The sequence below is a fragment of the Babylonia areolata genome, chromosome 7 (assembly GCF_041734735.1).
Source record: "Babylonia areolata isolate BAREFJ2019XMU chromosome 7, ASM4173473v1, whole genome shotgun sequence".
Lineage (NCBI taxonomy): Eukaryota > Metazoa > Mollusca > Gastropoda > Neogastropoda > Buccinidae > Babylonia > Babylonia areolata.
This window is the reverse complement of record NC_134882.1, coordinates 27073899-27096593: the sequence shown is the minus strand read 5'-3', so window position 1 is coordinate 27096593 and position 22695 is coordinate 27073899.

Here is a 22695-nt window from a genome sequence, read left to right as displayed (position 1 = left end):
CGGCACGCATCGCGTTTTGTAACAGGTTTGACAAAGATGGAAGTCAGCGATGTAAAAAGACACACACAAAAAAACCACAACAGCAACAAAGTATGAAAAGTTCAGCCGATGGATGGGGGATTTGTCGGAAACGAGGTAAAAGAACTGTTACATTTTGGAGGCATTATATAAACCTATATCTCAGTGTTCCATTTATCATTATTGAATTGTTACTGTTAAATGTAATTGCATGTTATTTATGCATTTTTTGTAGTTTTCTATCTTTTCTGTTTTCCTCTTCCCTCTCCCCCCCCCCCCCCCCCCCCACCCCCCCACCCCCACCCCCCACCCCCACCCCTTAATTTTTTATTTTTTTATTTTTTTTTGGGGGGGGTCTATTATCACTGACAGTGAAAAGACGCTAAACTAAAGAACGAACGAACACACACACACACTGACAAAGGACCGTGCACAATGTTCTGACACAGAATATGGCCATGGCCCGACAACACGAAAACATTTAACATCCCACATACTCTCGAAAACGGGGTATGACTGCCTACATGGCGGGATGAAAACGGTCATACATACACGTAAAAGCCCACTCGTGTACATACGAGTGAACGTGGGAGTTGCAGCCCACGAACTGAGAAGAGGAAGAACATCTCACACCTTCACTCAAGGACCCGTTTCCGTTTTAAGGGGGTGTCAAAGCGCGCGGACTGATCCATATACGCTACACCACATCTGCTTAAAACAAAGGCGGGGAAGGGGGGGGGGGGTGGAGGAGCGCAGATGCCTGACCTACACATAAACCTAAAGCGATGGACACGTCTCGACAGCCTACCCTTGTTTTGTATGAAACATGACGGGCGCAATAGCCGAGTGGTTAAAGTGCTGGACTTTCAATCTGAGGGTCCCAGGTTCGAATCTCGGTAACGGGGCCTGGTGGGTAAAGGGTGAATATTTTTCCTACCTCCCAGGTCAACATATGTCCAGACCTGCTTGTGCCTGAACCCCCTTCGTGTGTATACGCAAGCAGGAGATCAAATACGCACGTTAAAGATCCTGTAATCCATGTCAGCGTTCAGTGGGTTGTGGAAACAAGAACATACCCAGCATGCACACCCCCGAAAACGGAGTATGTCTGCCTACATGGCGGGGTAAAAACGGTCATACACGTAAAAGCCCACTCGTGTATATACGAGTGAACGTGTGAGTTGCAGCCCACGAACGAGGAAATATGAAACATGAAATGAGGGGGGTGGGGCACATTTAAACAAAATAAATAGATGAATGTACTGTTATATGATAAAAATGAAAGATACGCAGAAGTCAAATGACTGAAACAACATAAGAATAACAAGAAAAATGGGCCACTTTCAACTACAACCAGAATAATGTGCATTTATATAACCCTTACCCATCGATTGTAAGCGCATTTAACAATACATATAGTAATGATAAGGCGCGCGCGCGCGCACACACACACACACACACACACACACACACACGTACACACACACACATTGACTGATGTATTGATGTATGTGCACATATAAATTCTGTTAAAAAAAACACTGGAAACTATCACACCTCTTTCTCATCATCCCCCCAACCACCACCCCTCCATCCCCCACTTCTTCTTTTTTTTCTTCTCTTTTTTTTTCGTTTTTATGAGGATGGAAGAGGAAGATAACGACATTACAATCTGGAACCGTTCAGATTCAGACAGGGAGTGAACTCTTGAGTTTCCTTTCAAAATACATCTCTGAGTCAGGCACACAGTAGTAGTAGTAGTAGTAGTAGTAGTAGTAGTAGTAGTAGTAGTAGTGCTGTTGTTGTCATCGTAGTTATCATCATCATCATTATCATCCTTACTATCATATTATCATCATCATCATCACCATCAGCCTTATTTTTTTGTAAATACTATTGCGTTACATACAACGCGAGGTAATCATTCAATGAGCTTTTACGATTAAACACCCCAACCGAACACACGACGATGAACAACGAGGTTGTGCACGTGAGTACTGACAGCCAAAGAACAAAAAACAAAAGGAGAAGAAGAAAAAAGAAAGAAAAGAAGAGGAGGTTTATGTCCGACGTAAACAAAGCACACTATACCATACCTCTCAGCTCTGCACATGATGAGAATGTCTTTCCAGTCCCCTCAAGATGTCCGACAAAAACAATCAGGAGAGACACAGGACGGGGTCAGCCGTGAAGGTGACGTCAAACAGCTTTACTGTGGCCACCCCCACCCCGACCTCCCCTCACACACACACACACACTCTCTCTCTGTCTCTTTCTGTTTCTCTGTCTCTCTCAACTCTCTCTCCAAGTACCTATTTTTACAAAGGGATAGGGGTGGGGGGAGGTATTTAAGTTCACCTTCACCTTTTGTTATCCACATCGTTTTATCAACCCAGCGTGACAAGCATGGTACAGTAGTGGTGCTGAGAATGTTGCCCCTGTCTGTACTGCCCCACCTCCATCCCCCTCCCTCTCTCCCTCGCTACACCTCCCCCCCCCATCCTCGTCACAACTCTCACCCCTACCCCCTCACCCTGTCGCCGACATACTTTCTCCCTCAAAAGGCAACCAGAGGGAGTAGAAGCGGTCGTGCTGGGTGGTGGCCCGGTGGTTAACGCTTCCCCCTTGGAAGGGAGAGAATCTGAGCGCACAGGTTCGAATCTCACACTCGCCAGTATTCCCCCTCACCCACACCCCCTGTCCCCTACCCTCCACTAGACATTGATTGGTGGTCTGGACGCTAGTCATTCGGATGAATCGATAAACCGAGGTCCCGTGTGTAGCATGCATTTAGCGAACGAAACCACCCACCCCCGCCTGCCCCGAGGCCCCTGGCAATGAGCTGTCCCTGGCTGAAACAGAAATCCACTTTCATTGTAAAACATACACTTGCAGGCAGAAAAAAAAGTAGAAAAAAAAGGGTAGCGCTCTCCCTTAGGAAGGCAGCCGAAAGTCATCTCTCTCTCTCTCTCTCTCTCTCTCTCTCTCTCTCTCTCGATATATATATATTTTTTTTGTGTGTGTGTGTGCGCGCGCGCGCGAATTTACACATTTACAATATGCTATAACCGATCTTGTTGTGTGTGCCTGATATTATCTATGCCTATATGAATGCGCATATGTACCATTGTGATTCAAAACATGTTGCGATTTTCGGTTAGATGGGAGAAACAGACTGAAACAGAATAGAATGTTAGAGCCAGAGAATGAGAGAGAGAGAGACAGACAGACTGACAGAGAGACAGAGACAGATAGATATTTTTTTAGGGACTTGCTTGTTTACGCTGCAGAAAGAAGAAAACATTCTTAAGCACACAAAGGATACATATCATCTATCTAACGTAACACGCAAAACACATGAAAGCTTTTGGTGAAGATCTCGAGCAGGCAGAGAGAGAGAAACGTAACACGACTGTGGTTTTTTCGGATGGGGAGACAGACAGACACAGAGACAAACATGCACGCATAAAAAGAGACACAAAGACACAAACAGATGCAGAAAGAGAGAGAAGAAAAAGAGACACACGGACATAAACAGATGCAGACAGACAGAGAAACAGACAGAGGGAGGCGAAGCCCAACAAAATGCCTGAACAAAGCCGTCAGCAAGTGACACAGGAAGCCGGTGCCTATCAGTTTGGCCAGCCAAGGAAAGGAACAAGAAAAAGGGAACAAAACGAAATCCGGAAGGCAATATCGATCTTTCAAATCAAACGCCATGCACAGCCGAGGACTGGGTGGGATGAGAGTTGGGGGAGGAGTAGGGGGGGGGGGCAGTTTGGGGCAGGTCACGTGGGCAGCGTGGCAAGCCAATCAACCCCCTTCCCCTCCCCCTCCTTCCTTCCTTCCTTTCGACCTTAACGCCCCCGCACCCAACAACAAGGCCCGTAATCTGTTTTGTCTGACAGAAATGAAAGCCCAACCACGAAAACTACTTCCGCTCGCTGTCTTTACCGTGGTGGTGGTTTGGTGTGAGAATCAATCCTTGTTGTCCCACAGATCTCGCTCTGTCTCTGTTGTCTCTGCCCAGTTGTTTTCCTTACTCCAATCCCCCCCTACCCCCTCGCGCCCTCCCCCCCACCCCATCTCCAGTCCCCCCCGAAACAATCACCCACTTTCACGTGGCCTGCAGGCGCACACTTCGTGGCTGCGTGGTGAGGAGTGGTTTGGGGTGGGGAGCTGTTGGGGGTTGGAGCCTCAGGGTCGGGGAAGTGGGATGGGGGGGGGGGGGTGAATAGGGGGATCGGGGGGATGGGGTGGGAAGGGGTGACCAATGTGCGTTCAGGTGGGGGGGTGATGTAAGTAAGACCACGTGGTCTTAGGTGATGGTTGCGATGTTGTGGTTGGTGTGACAGCAGGTGTGGTGTGGTGTTGTGTTGTGTTGTGCTGGTGGGGGATATCACTGATGGGCGGGTGATGTATGTGATGTGATGAGGTATACATATTTATCGAGATAGATAGACAGATGGATCACGTGTGGTTTCGGGTAATATGGCGTGGTTTTCCAATGGCCTTGCTGAACTCAACCCTCCAAGAAACCGTTGAGGGAATGACACGGAGGGGGAGAAACTGCTGGACTGACAGCATTGCTGACTGGTCATGGACATCATTCTGACTGACAGCATTGCTGACTGGTCATGGACATCATTCTGACTGATAGCATTGCTGACTGGTCATGGACATCATTATGACTGATGGCATTGCTGACTGGTCATGGACACCATTCTGACAGATGGCATTGCTGGTCATGGACACCATTCTGACTGATGGCATTGCTGACTGGTCATGGACACCATTCTGACTGATGGCATTGCTGACTGGTCATGGACACCATTCTGACTGATAGCATTGCTGGTCATGGACATCATTCTGACTGATAGCATTGCTGACTGGTCATGGACATCATTCTGACTGATGGCATTGCTGACTGGTCATGGACATCATTCTGACTGATGGCATTGCTGACTGGTCATGGACATCATTCTGACTGATAGCATTGCTGACTGGTCATGGACATCATTCTGACTGATGGCATTGCTGACTGGTCATGGACACCATTCTGACTGATAGCATTGCTGGTCATGGACATCATTCTGACTGATGGCATTGCTGACTGGTCATGGACACCATTCTGACTGATGGCATTGCTGACTGGTCATGGACACCATTCTGACTGATGGCATTGCTGACTGGTCATGGACATCATTCTGACTGATAGCATTGCTGGTCATGGACATCATTCTGACTGATGGCATTGCTGACTGGTCATGGACATCATTCTGACTGATAGCATTGCTGACTGGTCATGGACATCATTCTGACTGATGGCATTGCTGACTGGTCATGGACATCATTCTGACTGATAGCATTGCTGGTCATGGACATCATTCTGACTGATAGCATTGCTGACTGGTCATGGACATCATTCTGACTGATGGCATTGCTGACTGGTCATGGACATCATTCTGACTGATGGCATTGCTGACTGGTCATGGACACCATTCTGACTGATGGCATTGCTGACTGGTCATGGACACCATTCTGACTGATAGCATTGCTGACTGGTCATGGACACCATTCTGACTGATGGCATTGCTGACTGGTCATGGACATCATTCTGACTGATGGCATTGCTGACTGGTCATGGACACCATTCTGACTGATAGCATTGCTGACTGGTCATGGACATCATTCTGACTGATGGCATTGCTGGTCATGGACATCATTCTGACTGATAGCATTGCTGACTGGTCATGGACATCATTCTGACTGATAGCATTGCTGGTCATGGACACCATTCTGACTGATAGCATTGCTGACTGGTCATGGACATCATTCTGACTGATAGCATTGCTGACTGGTCATGGACACCATTCTGACTGATAGCATTGCTGACTGGTCATGGACATCATTCTGACTGATAGCATTGCTGACTGGTCATGGACATCATTCTGACTGATAGCATTGCTGACTGGTCATGGACACCATTCTGACTGATAGCATTGCTGACTGGTCATGGACATCATTCTGACTGATAGCATTGCTGGTCATGGACATCATTCTGACTGATGGCATTGCTGGTCATGGACATCATTCTGACTGATAGCATTGCTGACTGGTCATGGACACCATTCTGACTGATAGCATTGCTGACTGGTCATGGACATTATTCTAAGAGACACAGGCTTTTGACACAGCACCACAATGGCCACGTCCACGCTGTCCGCGATGAGCCATGCATGACATTGATTTCTTTGTTCAGTCAGCATACCTGTCTCCATCTGAAAATAACTGAGGTCTGCTGGTGTTGAGGGTGACGAAAATATGAAAGAGTCACGCGATTTTTTTTTTTTTTTTTTTTTTTTTTTTACGGCTTCAAGAACGTATTTATTTTAGTCAACAGTCTGTGATGTGCAACAGACCCTGTGGCGACTGTGTAGAAACTGGGGAGAGTCCCTTACTTTCAGCGGATGGCTCTGCCCTGCAGTATAAACTTTTTTTTCATCATTTGGGAGGTTGTGCACACGCTTTTGTCGGGAGCATTTCGTCGCTTGCAGAGCGACATAAAAAGGTCATATGACGTCATGAGCAGCCCACCACTGTAACTTCCTTTTCTGTGTGTTGTGCGCTGCCTTTCTTCGGACAACTTCTCAGCAGAGTTCGATCACATCATCAGGCGATTTCCACTTCGATATTTTAGCATTTTGGTGACCAAGAAAAACCGGCAATGGAGACGCGCAAGCGCACGCGGTTCTCACTTGGAATAACCGGGGAGTCCCAACGAAATGTTTCCGACGAAAGAGTGTGCACAACCTCCCTATCATAATCAAAGATGCATACATATTAACGTGACTATATCTATGCATTTAAATATATGCTGTCCGATTTACTGGTGTACATGCATAATTGTATGTCAAATCATACTTAATCAAAAAATGGTCGTATGGCCCTGTGTTGTCGGCTCGACTTTTAGCACACACATTGCATTGCAGTGTATTGCGCTGTGTTGTATTCTATAACTTTTTGTCACAACAGACTTCTCTGTGTGAAATCCGGGCTGCTGGGTGTAAGTATACTAGCTGAATGGGGCGGGGGGTTGGGGGGGGGCGAAGGGGGAGAAAGGGGAGAGGGTACTGTTAGTGTCAGTCGCTGGAGCGATCTTATCTTCTTTTTTGTTCTTTTTAAAAAAGAATTATTTCCCTTCTTACCGCTATCCCCCATTCCAACATCCTCCACCCCTTCACCACCCCCACGCCCCCCCCCCCCCCCCACACACACACACACACCTTCCGCCCACGCACTCTCCTCCCTCTCTAACTGTGCCCCCTCTCTCTGCATGTCTTTGTATTTTCCTGTTCTTTCTCTTTCTTTTCCATCCCGCTGTTCGATGAGAAAGGCATCAACGTGCAAGTCGCCGACGGCATAATCTCAGCCACAGGCATTAAATTCCACACTAAACTGACGTCATTCGTTGAGGAGGAGGAAGTGGAGGAGGAGGAGGAAGAGGAGGAGGAAGTGGAAGAGGAGGAGGAGGAAGTGGAGGAGGAGGAGGAAGAGGGGGAGGAGGAAGAAGTGGAGGAGGAGGAAGAGGAAAAAGTGGAGGAAGAGGAGGAGGAAGTGGAGGAGGAGGAGGAAGAAGTGGAGGAGGAAGAAGTGGAGGAGGAGGAAGTGGAGGAGGAGGAAGTGGAGGAGGAGGAGGAGGAAGGGGAGGAGGATGAAGGGGAGGAGGAGGAGGGGAGGAGGTGGAGGAAGTGGAGAAGGAGGAGGAGGAAAGAGAGGAGGAGAAAAAAGAGGGTAAAGAGGAGGAGGAAGTGGAGGAGAAGAAAGAGGAGGAGGATGAAGACGAGAAGGAGGCGGAAGAGGAGGAGGAGGAGGAGTAAGTGGAGTGGGAGGAAGAGAAAGAAGTGGAGGAGGAAGAGGAGGAGGAGGAAGCAAAAGGGAAGTAAACAAACCCCCGCTGTTGAACGGGAAGTGCGGGAACTGAGACAACGTTCTGTCACCGGCCGTCCCCTGTCTGTGTCACCTGGCTTCTCTGTGTGTGTGTGTGCGTGTGTGTGTGTGTGTGTGTGCATGTGCATGTGTTAGTGTTAGTGTGTGTGTGTTAGTGTTGGCGTGTGTGTGTGTGTGTGTGTGTGTGTGTGCGTGTGCATGTGCGTGTGTTAGTGTGTGCGTGTTAGTGTTAGTGTGTGTGTGTATGTGTGTGTGCATGTGTGCGTGTGTATGTGCGTGTGTTAGTGTGTGTGTGTGTGTGTGTGCGTGCGTGTGTTTGCGTGTGTGCGTGGGTGTGGGTGTGAACAAGCGCAAGCGTGTGGGAGAGAGAGAGAGGAGGAGGAGCAGAAGAAGACACTAAACAACCAGTCGTAAGAAGAAGGATAGACCGACGACAACTTTAGGTAAAGGAATGCATAACACACAAGACACCAGATACAAGAAGACCCCCACCCAACCCCACACTCCTCACCCCCCCCACCCCCCACCCGCTACACTCCGCGCTGACAAACAGAACAGAATGTTTCACGTACTGAGCCCGTTCGATGCAGTATCCCCGTGCCATATTGGAAACGCTCAAGTCGGGAGCTCCTACAAGAATTGTTTCTTCAGGTCTTCTTAAAAAAAATATATAAAAAAAAGCCACGAAAGTGCACAGTAGCTGATCGATAAATCAAGTCATTACGAGATGGTTGTTAAAGTAGTGAGTTGGTATTGTGTTCAGAAGTGTGCACTGGTGCGTGGGTGCGTACATGCGTGGGAGGAAGAGAGACAGACAGACAGATAGAAAGAAAGAGAGAGATAGGGGGGGTGGAGGAGGAGGAGGATGGCTGGATGCAAGCGGACAGGGAAAGAGAGGATTGTGCACAGCGTGGAACCCGTGACTTTGTACACGTTTCCGTTTTCAGAGAGAGAGAAAAAGACAGACATACAGACGGCGGTGGCATGGCGGTGAAGGGCTGGACCAGGAAGCATGTGTCAACGAGTTCGAGTCCTGCATGGCCCGCGAGTTTTTTTACTCCACCTTCTACTAGACCCCTGACTGGTGGTCTGGGTGCTGGTGCTAGTCTCTCGGATGAGACGATAAACCGATGTCCCACGTGTAGCATCATGCATTTAGCGTACATAAAAGAACCCATGGCAACAAAACGGTTGTTCCTGTAGAAAAAGCCACTTGGATCTGCACTGTAGCGACGCGTTCTCCCCGGGGAGGGGGGGGGGGGTTGGGGGGGGGGGAAGCAGCCCGACTTTGTGACGTCAGGGCGACCCCCACCAAGGACTGACACGCACGTGCAACATGTGCAGACAAGAAGGTGGTTGTGCAGGAGCTGGAGTCAGGTCCAACTGCCGGTCAGTCGTCAGTGACAGTGAACGACAGACCAACCAGTCAGGCACACCAGTGCCACTGTGGTCAGCTGCGGTCATGGCGAAGCAGTGATTTACGTGTTGTGCCGGAAGAACTGATTTATCAAACTACCATCACTGGCATCAACTGACAGTTAAAACCACTGGTGGTGTCTGTGAACTCTACTGCCTACCACGCACAGAGAAATTCACTGACTACTGACAGGGAAGCTGTCTGCACAAGGGCATACACATCATGTTCTGGTGATTACCCCCCGAAAACGGAGTATGGCTGCCTACATGGCGGGGTAAAAACAATCATATACGTAAAATGCCCACTTGTGTACATACGTAAACACGTGGGAGTTGCAACCCACGAACGAAGAAGAGGAAGAAGAAGAAGAGGAGGAAGATGTTCTGGTGATTACGGGTAAGGCGAATGAAGGGTTAGGCTATGTTCACATTAAACCCAGCCAGTTGCCGTCAGACTGGCACAGCAGCACACTTCCGTCAGACACAGACAGTTGCTGCCAGCTTCAAACAATACGGCCCACTCCAGACGGCGGAAGAAGCGAATTTTATTTCTTGAGCTGTGTTTTTAAACATAAAACATTGGAACGGAATTCTCGTCAGTAACATGTTCAACCCATTAATCGGAATATGGCATGCATGGAGAATACCATCATTCAATACCCCAGTTGAAGTGATCCACAGAAATGCGTGGAATACCTAAGAATGCGACTCGATATTTATTTTTTAGTAAATCTGCTAGAGCAATAAACAGAAAAAAATCACAAGGCAGTAAATGTGTGGGTTTTTTTTGTGTGGTTTTTTTTAATCTTCTTTGTCATAAAATAACCGATCGTTTCTGAACAGCCATGACAGGTTTTTCTTCGTCCATCTTTGATCAAGGAGATTCACGCTGCTGGTATCATTGAAGAGTTCCGTCCATTGGACCAACCAGCCATCTGTTTTGTCTGCACGCCACAAACTGAAAAGCTGGCTGGTGCTGGCTGGTGGCCAATGTGAACCCTTACCGCCGGCATCCATGGCGGGAAAGCGCAAAATGAGTGGGCATAATTCCCGTCAGCAACTGGTTTCAGTGTGAACGTAGTCTTAGAGCGCTGTATTCTCTCCCTATTTTCCTGAGCTCGATCCCCGGTTAAGTACAAACCTGCAACTTGAGTTCTTTCGTATGTATATTCATACATAATATAAAATACGCAAGTTTAAGATCCAGTAACCCACGTCAGCGTTTGGTGGGTTTTGGAAACAAGAACATACCCAGCATGCACAACCCAGAAAACGGAGTATGGCTGGCTACATGGTGGGATAAACCGGTCATACACATAAAAGCTCATTAATTGTACATACGAGTGCACGTAGGAGTTGCAGCCCACGAACACAGAAGAAGAAGAATGTAATGATTATAAAAACAAAGGCACATCTACTTGTCCAGTGTTTACGGAGTGAAGTATCATCGTGTACCTATTAGGAAGCAAAAGCTCAATACCAAACTTTTGCACAGTGTTTTTGTTGCATAGAATATATCGCTGGGTGTTAGTTTTTCACTGGAAATCACAAAGTTTCGGTCCATGTTGTTAGTTTTTTTCCCCCAGGTATTTCACCACGCTATTGTTTAAAAAAAAAATTCTGCAGACCATTTCGGCGGACACGATTCAAATCATTGGTATTAGATGTTCTGATACAGTTCAGTTGTGTTTTGGAATATGTATTTATGTTTGCAAGTTGTTATTTTAGTGTTTAAATGCATGCTTTTTCCTCGTCGATTATCATACTGTACAGCGAAAGTTGAACAAGTTTTGCATGAAAAGGCAGTATCATCATTATCGAACTAAAGAACAAGAGAACAGATTTGAGCAAAAAAAATACGGCAATTTGATTCCCAGCAATATGTAACATCACCTGTTAAAGTCCTATACTTTTCTGAAGTGGGAAGCATCATTTTGTTGGAAATATCACCCCTACCTCATCTCTTCATCATCCAACACCTGGCCACCTCCCTTTTCTTTCTACCCCTTCCCCAGTATGTGTGTGTGTGTGTGTGTGTGTGTGTGTGTGTGTATGTATGTGTGTGTGTCTGTGTCTCTGTGTGTATGTATGTGTGTGTGCGTGCGTGCGTGTGTGTGTGTCTCTGTGTGTGTGTGTGTGTGTGTGTGTGTGTGTGTGTGTGTGTGTGTGCAGAAATGAGTGAATACGTACGCGTCCGAATCATCTGGACTTGAACCTTATGAAAAGAAGAAGAATGAAGCCAAACTGCTGTTCGCTGCAAAATGTATGGAATCTCAAATATCACAGTAAATGTGTGTCGAACTCTAAATCTTTTATCATCACAGAATTTTTTTCTGCTTTTTTTAAACAGTGGTCCAGTAAACTAAGACAGAACCAAACACGAACACTTTATCATAGTTATAGGCAAATGATATCTCGGTTCCAGGCCCCGTTCGGGCATAATGTTGTGTCTTCAAGTCAGTTACTGCACTCCGCTGAAGCTGAGGGTGCCACAGGGCCAGCGTGCAGTTAACCACCACACCCAGCTGTCAGCCGCTTCCCCAAGTGACGTCACCTCTGGCGCGTGACCTTGCCCCTGAAGCAACAGAACCGCTGGTTGATTAAAGCATCGGACTTTCACTTTCAAACTGATGGTCCTGGGCTGGAATCCTGATCCGCGACAAACTGGTGGGTTTCGGGTGGAGGTTTTCCCAATCTCCCATGTCAACAGAAATGCAGACTACCTGGTGCCTCAAGCCCCCCACCCCCACCCCACCCGCCCCCACCCCACCCCTATCCTTCCCCTTTGTAAACCCATCCCCGCCCCCTTCGTGTGTTCACGCATGCATTATAATGATCAATTTCGCACGTTTAAGATCCCGTCGTCCATGTCAGCGTTTAATGGGTTATGGAAAGGGAACAAGAACACATCAAGCATGATAAAACTGCGAAAACAGTGCAGACCAATGGCTGCCTATCGTGGGATAAAAGTGGTGATGCACATATTAAAATTCCACACGTACACATAACGTGGATGCTGCAGTCCAGGAACGCAGATGAAGACGATGACTCCATTGTGCAAATAATGCTGCGCGTGTTTCAAGTCACCTGTCCTTAAAAGTTATATATAAAACGGAGGGGGGAAGGGGGCCATAAAACTTTTGCTGATGAATTGGGTTCGCTTTCGTTTCGTTTCTTTGTTCATTTTAGTTTTTAGTTGTTTTTTTTCTTCTTCTTTTTTTAATGACAGCCATCTACAAAGCTGACTTGACTTCCAAAACTGAAGCCAAAAAAAAAAGACTCCAGCTAGAGGCCACATGACCGAGCATGTTTGCTGGCAACTGGCGTTGTGAAACGCATTCACCAGTGTGCTGATGCACGTGACTCGTGTCTCGTCCACAGGCTGACAGGCTTGTTAACAGTGCCAGAGAGCGGCGAGGCGAATCTGCCGTCCTGACTGGAGCACAAATCATCCTGGCTGGTAGAGCGATGGGAACTGTCCGCACTGCCGTGTTGCCTCTGCACCCCTCTGTCGCCTTCCCACCTTTTTCTTTCTTTCTTTCTTTCTTTCTTTTCTTTAAATAAACATTTTTATTCAAGTTTAACATTATTTAAGACATACAGACATACAAAATAATATTTGATTTTTGTTGTTGAAAAATCAGGAAAACAACAGAACATTGTTTTATACAGAAAGAAAAGAAAAAAAGTCATATGCGTAACATAAAAACACACAAACAAACAAACGTTACATTCGTGTTTGTCTTTCATCCCTCTCGTCTCCCTCCCTCTCTCTCGCATTTTACCTAGTATTGTGGGCACTTATGAAAATCAACAACAACACATCATTCGAGACATTTGAGCTAATACACCAAGTCCAGTATCAAGACGGGTATCCTGCCACACAGGCTCCAGCCAGTTTGTACAAGCATCTCAACGAGCATCGTCAAACTCCACAAACCTTGTAGGGGACCCTCCCAGCTTCTGTCAGCTAACCGGTTAGCTGGAGAATAAAACATACAGGCAGAAAGAAAGAACGAAAGCTATTCCTCGTCAGCAACGACGTCAAGCCAAAAGACAGAACGAGTTTTGTTGACACAGTGACCAGACAAGGGACAGTTGACACAATGGTTTCTTTTTTCACACACACGCGCGCACGAACACACACACACACACACACACACACACACACACACACTCACACACACACCTCTTTTTTCTGAAGGCGTGGTGACAAAAAGCTGACAAAGCATTTTTTTTTTTTTAATCTAATGAAGATCACAGCGACAGAGGGACAAGCACGTGCGCACACACACAGGAGTGAGAGAGAGGGACTCATACAGGGAGACAGGAGAGAGGAAAAGAGAGAGGGGGACTGGATGAGAGATGTGAGAGAGAGAGGGTCAGACACGCGCGCGTACACATTTTTTACCCCCGTGTAATATTTCTTGAACAGATGATAATCTGAAGAACATACATTTGTACTTGTATTTCTCTTTTTTGTCACAACAGATTTCTCTGCGCGAAATTCGGGCTGCTCTCCCCAGGGAGAGCGCGTCGCTACACCGAGAGCGCCACCTATTTTTTTAAATAATTTTGTCTTGCGTGCAGTTCATTTGTTTTTCCTATCGAAGTGGATTTTTCTACAGAATTTTGCCAGGGACAACCCTTTTGTTGCCGTGGGTTCTTTTACGTGCGCTAAGTGCATGCTGCACGCGGGACCTCGGTTTATCATCTCATCTGATTGACTAGCGTCCAGACCACCACTCAAGGTCTAGTGGAGGGGGAGAAAATACCGGCGACTGAGCCGTGATTTTAACTAGCGCGCTCAGATTATCTCGCTTCCTAGGCGGACGCGTTACCTCTAGGCCATCACTGCACACACATACACACCGTGACAAGCAGAAACAGAGAGTGACACAGTCAGAGGGGAGACAGAACTAAGGACAGAGACAGACAGACACAGTGAGGCAGACACAGGCAGAAAAAGACAGAGAGTCCCTCTGTCCCAGACAGCACACACACACAAAAGACATAGAAACATACAACAAATACAGACAGGCTAGGATAGACAACACACAGAAGCACACACACACACACACACACACACACACACACACACACACACACACACACACAACAAAAACAAAAAAAAACAACGGAGAAACAGACAACAGATACAGACAGACTGGGATAGACAACAGACAGAAAGACAGAGAGGGACAGATAAGACACACACAAAAAGACACAAGACACTGACAGGGAAAGACACAAGACACTGACAGGGAAGACACAAGACACTGACAGGGAAAGACACAAGACACTGACAGGGAAGACACAAGACACAGAGAGAAAGGAACAGACACAGACAGATAAATCTTGCTGAAAAACAAACAACAAAACAAACCACAACCACAACAAAACTCTACCTATTTTGAGCACAGTCGTCCTTCAGACACACCCGGCAAAGCTCTCGTGAAGGCCGATCACCGCCAGGGTCACTGTGACAAAACACGTTCCTCGGGTACCTGCACTTACCCAGGGTACCTCCAGCGAAGTGACCGCGTGTCGTTGTGACCGCGTGTCGTTGTGATCTTGTCCGTTTGATCTCATGCCGTTGTGACCATGATTTTTAATATTTTGCTAAAGAGTGGTAATAATCTGGAAATTCTTTCTAATCAGGATCATGACTTTTTTTCTGGAATCAGTATTTTTGTGTTTCTTATGATTATATACTTTCAGTCTATATTATATGCAGGAATCTATAATTACAATGATTGAAATTCCAACTCTTCCTGTACAAACTTTGGCGAGAGAGAGAGAGAGAGATTCAGATTCAGATGGTTAATGTGTTTCGGCCATAGGCATGCATACACATCGGGGAAGGGGAAGATGGATGGGGGAAGAGGGAGTGGGTAATCCAACAGTTCATTTAAAGACTATGTGATAACTTCCTTTTAAACACAGTATGTGCGAACTAAAATTCCATTCATATTTTTTCTTATAAAGTATGAGGTCATTTTCCAGATTGAGTGTAATGTTAATTCACTGCACGTCATACATTTTAAACTACCAATAACGGTGACATTCAGGGTTCGATGAAAATACGATATACACATTTCTCGGGGTGGTGTTGATAAAATCCGTGAACTTGGATTGATTTGTTGTCTCCTACTTACAGCACAGAAAATGAATTTGCCAACTTGGCGACTTAGGTCATCGTTTTTCCCCTCTAACATTATGCTTATGGGCAAATTTTGGAAATCTTTTAGGAACTTCTGCCTCAAGTCACTGAATAATGGGTAAACAAAAATAAAGCGGTGTTCGTTTTCGATTCTGTGTCCACAACTTGGACATCATTTACTTTCAGGATTTTCCACACAGTCATAACTCGAAGTTAAAAAAAGGAAGGATAGGTATGATAACTGTTGCAGTATCATGTGTACCATTCTTTGGTAAAATACTGAAAATCATGGTCACAACGACACTTGGTCACATCGACATGACTTCTCTCCAGCCTCTCAACTCACATCAACCTTTCATTGCTCAGCCCGCTGCTGCCGCCAAACGTTCATGTATAACACACCACCTCACCTCACCTCAGGCCCATGACTACAAAGTAGTCGTTGGGGGAAACCTGAGGACCGCAGACGCATCCTCCCTTCTCCATCTGTCTCTGTCAGCAGCCGCCGGCAGCAGCTCACGTGTATGGAGTCCGGTCCATTGTTTGATGTTCTCATGCCAGTTCTTCCGCTGTCTTCCTCTTCTTCTCCCGCCCTCGATGTGCCTTGCATGATTGTTTTGGACAGACTGGTGTGTCGAGTGTTGTGCCCAAACCATATCAGCTTGCGTCTCTTCGCAGTTGAAAGGAGAGGTTCCTGAGGTCCAGCAAGGTTCTTAAATCTGCTCCGTACATATTCATTGGTCCTGTGCTCGATCCAGGAAATTTGAAGGAGCTTCCTCAGGCATTTGTTCTCGAAAGCCTGGATCTTCCTTTCAGTTTCGGCCGTCAGTGTCCATGCCTCGCAACCATACAGTACAATGGAGACCACCAGGGTTTTGTAGAGTATAACACACGTGTTAATCCAAAAGACACACACGCGCGCGAGCGCGCGGACACACACACACACACACACACACACACACACACACGAAGATATTCTGTTACGACTCGAAGTCAATTAAAAAAAAAAAAAAAACACCAAAAAAAAAAACCCAACAAAAAAACGAAAGGATAATGAAAACAAAATAGTACGTGACAATCGCGTATCTTTCGTTCACAGTCTTTGAAGATGAAAAGAAAGTTAAACTCCGAGCATTTCACCTGTAAATAAGCACATTTCAAAAGGCTGGCATCTTGGAGATGACGCTGCACTTTGCACTTTCCTTCCAGACAGTTGGGTGGTAAAAATAAAACATCCAGCTTTTGCTCAGACAACCTCCCTCCGTCCCTCTCCCTCCCCTTCGCCCAATTAATTGTGTTTCACGTGCATCACGTATCGCGGCTAGTGACACTTGCTGTAGCTGGCACGAGCTGTCCTCTTGCCTGCCAATGGAGAATGGGTGAGTGTCTGTGTGTGTGTGTGTGTGTGTGTGAGAGAGAGACACACACACACACAGAGAAATATTTTTTTTGATGTTTAAATCTCCATGCTTTACCCACCAGGCGCCGTTGCCGGGATTCGAACCCGGTACCCTATGATTGAAAGTCCAACACTTTAACCACTCGGCAATTGCGCCCGTCGTTGTTGATACCATTGCTTATTATTATCATCATCAGTCTTGTTGTTGCTGCTTTTGTTGTTATCGTCATCAGTCTTGTTGTTGCTGCTGTTGTTGTTATCGTCATCAGTCTTGTTGTTGCTGCTGTTGCTGTTATCGTCATTAGTAGCAGTAGTAGTAGTTAGTATAAACGTGACACTCGTGTTCCTCAGAAGTATGATAATGTTTAAGTTTGATCATTCAACAGTCTGTACCTCACTATCATCTGTTTGCTGACGATTCTCAACTGTGTTTTCTACTATTCCCTCTGAAATTCCATGTTTAGCTTCTAAATTTAAAACTGGTATAGAAAATGTAGCAAAGTGGATGAAACAAAACAAACTAAAAATGAATGACGACAAAATAGAACTCATGTTCACTGGTAATAAAAATAAGCTCAAGCAGATAAATACAACGTCTATCATTTGTTCTGGCATAGAAATTTCTTTTTCTAGTTCTATCCGCAATCTTGGTTTTTACCTCGATTCATCCCTCACGATGGAAACTCATGTGAACCACCTGTGTAAAGTTCTTTACTTTCAGCTTCGTAAGATTACTCAAATCCGCCCCTTCCTGTCTGTTGATGCCGCCAACAAACTTGCTGCTGCCTTCATTTTATCCCGCCTAGATTATTGTAATTCTCTCTTAGCTGGCCTTCCCAATGATAAACTCTACAAGCTCCAGAAAATACAGAATAGTGCAGCTCGACTCGTCCTTAAAAAGTCGAGGAGAGAGTGTGCTACTGCTCTCCTGCGGACACTTCATTGGTTGCCTGTTCAAGCCAGAATTGAGTATAAAGTTGCCTGCCTATGCTTTCAGTGCCTGAATTGTGATACCACACCCTCATATCTTTCTGAGTTTATTAACCCGTACTTGCCAAACAGAACATTGAGATCTCTTGGTTCTTCCCAGATAACTGTTCCTCGATACTTCCTTAACTCCTTTGGAAAGAGGTCATTTTCCGTCTTCGGCCCAACAACTTGGAATTCTCTGCCTGTTGCTCTCAGACAAACAACTCATCTATAAGCAAATCTTAAAACTTATCTCTTTAAAAAATACTTGTCATAACTCAAATAGTGCTGTTGTCCCAGGCCCATGGCAATGTGAGTGTGTGCGATGGGAGAGTAGAGAGAATGGAGGTGGGTAGATGGATGGTGGTGGTGTGGTTCGAAAGGGAGAATGACCCGATTTTTACCCCTTTTACCTTTTCTACCCAAAATTTTATTTTACAATTTTTACAAAATCTGCGCCATGCAGATTACAACTATGTTCCTTTTTTCATGTATGTATTTTAAGTGAAAATTGTCATCTCAGCCGTTAAATCATGTGTGTATCTGTACGTGTGTGATAGTGTGAGTGTTGGAGTGTAACGGTTGTAGTATTGATAGTATGTTACTTTGTGAGATTTATGCATTGTGTTTTTATAATATTAATGATTCTGTTTAATGTTTCTGCTACTTTTTATATGCTTTCTTGTTTCACTTTAGGTATTGGATTGTAAAGCGCTTAGAGCTTGCTTATGCTTGTATTATAGCGCTATCTAAAAATATTATTATTAAAATATTGATGACTGCTTTCTTCAAAAGACTTGCTCCCTTCTTAACTCTCTCCCTCTTTCTCGTTTCTTTCTTTTTTTTAATCGAATACACATTGACGGTTATAAAACAACAACAACAAAATACCACTCAAACATGATTCTCAGACCACTGGTTTCAGATAGCAATACACACACACACACACACACACACACATTATACATGTGTGTGTGTGTGTGTGTGTAATGTGTGTGTGTGTTTATTAAGGATAGAATCTCTTTGATATACATGATTTATTTAAAAAAAAAAAAATTAATAAAAAAAATTTAAAACTTAAAAAAAAACCGCCGACCCAATGACTTAAATCACGTGCACGTACAGTGTGTTGTGATCATTCCTTGGAATTGGAACTCAAAACAGAGACCGTGCGTGAGTATGAGTGTGAGGGGCACGGACAGAAAGTCTCTCGAAAGCTGACTCATTTCTAAGAAGGGTGGGGGAGGCGGGAGTGGGAGGGGGGAGCGGGGGCTGGGGGCGGGAAGCTGCGAAATAAAATAAATCTGTATGACACCTGACACCTGATGTCCCCATCTGTAATGTGGGGCTTGACACCGGATGATAGCATCAGTACATCTCTCACTCCTGACCTGTCTGTACAGAACACTCGGAGACTGCCAAGGTCACTCACTTACAAGGGTACTAACTGTGTACGTTCAGATAAATCAGTTATAAAACAAACAACTTGTCATAGCCACAGACATTTTTTGACACGTACATCAGTTATGAAACAACAACTTGTCTTAGTCCTAGAGACTTTCTGTCATGCAGTCCTGCTGTACGTACGTGCTGGATTTCATAATCATAATGTCATGTAAACGTATGAATAGCGTAACGTGGCATGCGTATGCGTGTGTGTGTGTGTGTGTGTGTGTGACTGTGTGTGTTGAGCAGGACGAAGGACATGGCATTAATAGTCATTATTACTAATGTGGTTGCTGTTGTTGTGTGTGCGATGTTCTGTGTATTGTTGTTACTGGTGGTGGTGGTGTTTGGTTTCATGCCGGTTTGGTTGTTATCGACTGGGTGAGGAAGAGACATGGAGAAAGTGGGGTTCCACACACATACAAACAAGGAATGGAAAGTGAGACCGAAGAAGAAAGACAAGACAGCGGCGACAAACACGCTCAGTGAGAGACAACAAAAACAGATATATATATATATATATATATATATATAGAGAGAGAGAGAGAGAGAGAGAGAGAGAGAGAGAGAGAGCACAATTACATTCATCCCAAACACTACAAGCAAAAAAAAACAAAAACAGAACGACAAAACAAACCCAGTAACATCAAAAATAATCACTTTATTCCAGAATTGATCAACAGGTGCCAAAGCCCCCTTACCCCACACCCCCACGCCCTCCTTCCCCCCCTCCATCCACTTCTCTCTGTCCCCTGGTGGGGCTGGAGAAGATGTGTAGGTAGGGGTGGTAGGGGAGAGGTACGGGGAGGGTACCCCGGCAAGTGCACTTCACAGGTAGAATGACTGAACGACAGACGGTGCGAAACATCACGGTACATTATACTTATTATGTTATGTATACATCCCACTGTACAAAAGTCTAATAATACACGGTGCAACAAGGGCTTTCGGCGGCACACACAACAAACACAACAATCAAAAAAGAGATCTCGGTAGTTATAGTAATGGTTTGAAAACAAAACAAAACACAAACAACAGCTCCAGACAAAGCTGGATTGTCTGGAACGAACGATGCCAAAGTCTCACTCTCACTCATTCACTCTGCAGGTCAGTTGATACAACACTCCATCTTACATACATATATCAATGTATACAACAACAAACATCAATCCTATCATATCAAATTTTGTTTTAAAAAAGAAGAAGAAAAAAAGCGCCAGAGAGAGAGAGAGAGAGAGAGAGAGAGAGATGCAACCAGAACAGCATTTACTGCATCTTTCATGCTTATTGTGTTTTTTGCTTTTTGTACACTTCGTGTTTTGTGCGTTCGCGTGTCTGTATATGTATATTAGGTGAGCAAGTGCATGCCCTGTGCGCGCAAGACAAAGGCCTAAAATCCAAGTATATATATAACTTTTATTATAAGGACAGAATGTCTTTGATGTACATGATGATTTCCCAAAGAAACCACCGACCCCCAATTCAATTAATTCAGGCGCATGCACATGTGTGTGTGTGTGTGTGTGTGTGTGTGTGTGTGTGTGTGTGTGTGTGTGTGTGTGTGTCTGTTTGTGTGTGTGTGTGTATATATATATATATATATATATATATATAGAGAGAGAGAGAGAGAGAGAGAGAGAGAGAGAGACAGAGACAGAGAGAGAGAGATAGGACGTAATAAAAACAAAAAAACCCACCTTCCTGTTGACCTGTCGAATTCATTATGTGTATAGTAACTTTGTTTTCAAATAAAATGTCTTGTAAACCTAATCCAAGGATTGTGATGGGTAATAGTTGACAGAAAGCGAGATCAATGCTGAGTGACTTCAAATAGACACGAATATTTGTGAGTAAAAGCACAAGTTATCAGCAGCAGCTTTCTGAATGTAACCCTCAATCAGCACCAAAAAAAAAAGTTCTCATAAGTAGTACCCACACCACCTCTCCACGTCCCCAACTGAAGACCACCAGGGCTGGGATGCATCTTAGCAACTGTAAAGTTTGCTTTGCCTGAAGAATTTTCTGGAAGTCTAACCGCCAAGCTAACTCCATCGACTTAGAAAAACTCTTCTACAGGCTAAGCAAACGTTCTTCTGCTAAGATCACGTACCCAACCAACAGACCTGGTAGAAATAAAAAGGGGGGTGGGGCGCAAAAACTGACCCCAGTAGTAACCCAGAATTATATCTCATTTCATCTACCAACTTTGCCCCTCCTCCTCCCTTATCCCATGACCCCTCCCTCCCTCCCTCTCTCTCTCTCTCTCTCCCAGGACTCTCCCACACCCCACACCCACACCTATCCCATTACAAAACGTGATTTCTTTCCCAATCGTGACATGCTGAATACTGAATAATAAACGTTACTTTGTAAGTGGGTGAAATACTAAAAAAAAACCAAAAAAAACCCCAACCAACCAAACAAACAAAAAAAAAAACAAAAAAAAAAACCAAGAAAATCAAACAGTCCTAGTTGTTGTTTCTTTTAATAATCACCATATGCTATTGTATAAAATATGCACCCGTGGTACACGATTCAATTAATCAACATCAACAACAACAAAAAGATTATAAACAGAACATATTCATGTATATGGAAACAGCATAAAAGCGACCGGAACAGAAAACAGGACAGACAGAAGGGAAATGAATGAGAAGAAAGACTTCAGTAAAGAGAAAGGGGGCGGGAGGAGGGAGGGTGGGGGGTTGACGGTAGAGGAAGCCGTTTCAGCGTGTTTACATCCACAACTGGGCAAGAGTTGAATTGAGTCTGTTCAAAGGTAAAAACCACAACGAAGCATAAGAGAAGAAAAAGAAAAGAAACAGTTTGTATTCTCACATGCAGTAGTTCTGACGCGCGGAGGACCGAAGACCGCGGCGCTCTCATTCCCAAGTCTAACTGCCCATGTCTTCAGCAGGGAAATTAGAAAAGAAAAAAAAAAAAAAAAACATCATTGCTTCTCCCTTATTTTTCTGTTTATATCTGGCAGCAGGTCTACTGAACTTTATAAGGCTGATTTTCATCAATCATTATTGATTACGTTTTGTTTTTTTTTCTCTTACATATCAAGCAGATAAATTTTCTGTCACTGAATCCAGTTACATAGATGTTACAAACAAGTATACGAAACACAGTTGAGTTGATTCATTATAAGTGCTGAGAGCGATTCATTTTTCGTGTGCACAAAAAAGAATCAGTCAAGAAGATTTCAGAAAGAGTGAACTCACAGATACTGAACTCACAGGAAACACACAAACACATAAACATACCATCGTCAATTTCGTTTCCAATTTCTAGGCGCTAGATCTGCTGCTCTGATTAGTTATTATCAACA